Source organism: Penaeus japonicus, unplaced genomic scaffold (assembly GCF_977035675.1).
Source record: "Penaeus japonicus unplaced genomic scaffold, GWHDUDI00000001_assembly GWHDUDI00000024, whole genome shotgun sequence".
Lineage (NCBI taxonomy): Eukaryota > Metazoa > Arthropoda > Malacostraca > Decapoda > Penaeidae > Penaeus > Penaeus japonicus.
Genome location: NW_028234426.1, coordinates 25626597 through 25628800, shown reverse-complemented (window position 1 = coordinate 25628800; position 2204 = coordinate 25626597). Strand labels below are relative to the sequence as shown.

The following is a 2204-nucleotide window of genomic DNA, read 5'->3' as shown; positions in this document are numbered from 1 at the left end:
TATAAACGCCAGTAATTTGGTAGTTATTTTTTGGTGTCATGGTCTGAATCAGTTACATAATTTGTACACAAAGCTTTCCATATTATCTTGCTCAATTTCAGGGTGAATGAAACTTAGGGTAACATTGGTAATTCATAAAGTTTGAAAAGCATATCTGCATCTTGGCAAGTAAAGTCATGAGCTTTTCTTTCAGAATTTTATGTCTGGTATGAAGTGAATTGCAAAGACAACATTTTAGGCACATGTTGGAGAATAAACTAGAAATTAAATCTTATGACTTTAAGATTAGCAAATAAGAGAGCCTTTATAAGTTATTTGATAAATGCAGTGTAATGTTTTCTTATGCATTAGATAAGAAGGTTGATGTTATAGAATTTAAGAATATCAGACTTTTTTTTATAAAGAATCATGGGGTCATTGTATCACAGTGTAAGTAGTCTTTTTATTTGTATATTTGATTCTCCTTTTCTCACCACACATTTCTTATTGGGAAGTTGCTATGACCAGTAGTGTATCATCTAATAACCTATTATTAAGTGTAATTATTATGATAGGAATAAGATTGACCAAAATTAAAGGAGACTTCATGTTTATGATGAAAATTTTGACATCCCTTGGGAGAATTGGACCTCAGTTTTGAATTTTAAGACAAGTCTTGTCTTTATTCATATTTTAAAAAGCTTTGGAAGATTTACTCATCTGTATTGTTTTAAGCTTTTGTATTTATTTCATGTTTGTTGTCCTGATCCAATAATTCAGGTTTTCTTGACCACACCTACTGTCTTACCAGTCGAGCCTATTGTCGTTGGTGTAGCCGAACAAGGCTTTGTCTGTACCACTTATTTTGTCTCTGGAGGTAAGTGGGTAACTTACAGTGACAGAAAAATGTGCCTAACCGCAAAGTTTCACTCAGTAATTTCATAGAAAAACCAGTAACATTGTGAGATGGTTTTTACATGCTTTATGGGACATTATGGTACCACAGAAGAGTTCATTTTGTCCACTTAATTTAGCTCCATATATGTATATTTACATGTATTCATAGGTTCAGAGTTGACAAGGAATTAATTTATTTGGGCTTCTACCCTATCATGTCCTATCGATGATGTGTTTAGTACATTTTGCTCTCTTCCAAATCTGATTGAACATTATACATTGATACATTTTTATGCATCAGCTCACAGTATATATATACCATAAGCCAGATTGTCATTGATCAGAATTTTTTATCAAGAGAGAAAGGAAGTCGTCATTCAGTTTGTTTGTAAGAATCTGGTGTATGGTTTTAAGCTGTGAGTTTGCATACAAGCCAGAGATACTTCTGATAGGGGGCAACAGTTCAGGATCTTTAATATAAAAAAAAAAAGTTTTCTCACAAGAACTGCACCCAAATTATATATGATCAGGTGTCAAGTAGTGTTCTTCACCTGTGTTGATTAATTAATATCGCTAAAATTCCTCTGGATCACAGTCTTATTGTATCTTGGGTTTCGCAGGGTAACATCTGGCAAGAAAAAAGGAACACCTACAAAACACTTCAGTGGCTGAGAGCGCCAGGCCTCCAGTCGAGCCACAGACGATGCATGTTGAGAGATGCAGAAGCACTGAAGGACACTGCAGCCTCCACTTTGTGTTAGCCAGGTGACCCCCCTCATTTCACACTCCCTTCTCTGCCTCCCCCACTCGGCCTCTTCCCAGCCCTACCCAGTATGACATCCCAAAAGGGCATTCAAAGGTTCCACAGACTGACTTCACAAGATTTTTTTTCATTATGATTATTTTTTATTTGTTTATTTATATTTTATTACTATTATTTTTCATCTATTTATTTTTTCTTTTGTCTTTTTCGATTTTTCTATCATTACTTTTTTTTTCTTTTTTTTTTTTTTTTACCTTATAGGTTTCACTGTATAGGTCTTAGGTAGAACAATGTTCTGTATTAAACTTTGTTTGACTGTAAAATATCTCTGTATATAGTTTGGATACTGTCAACACTACATGTACTTTTGAAGTGTAATGTAAGGGTGTTAAAACATCACTTGTATGCATCTTAGTTTAGGTGTGATAACAACCTCTTCAAACAGAGTTGTGATGCTGTTTAAGGAAGTTCGTTGGTTGTCCGGTCACATTCCATCAAGTATCTCATCTCTCCACTCTATTAAGGTGAGATATTGTGAATTGTGTCAATAAATGTGTAAAACTTA

At 34.1% G+C, this 2204-nt stretch overlaps 1 protein-coding gene across 3 annotated transcripts in view; it reads left to right on the top strand.

Moving 5' to 3' along the window:
* Positions 1–2204, top strand: part of LOC122261370 (luc7-like protein 3) — a 12212-nt gene extending 10008 nt beyond the window's left edge. For 2 of the 3 annotated variants that reach the window (XM_043028958.2, XM_043028955.2), the window contains exon 10: positions 1497–2204. The gene's annotated coding sequence lies outside the window, so the exon portion shown is untranslated. The remainder of the gene's footprint in view (positions 1–1496) is intronic. The other variant, XM_043028956.2, reaches the window with a different exon arrangement.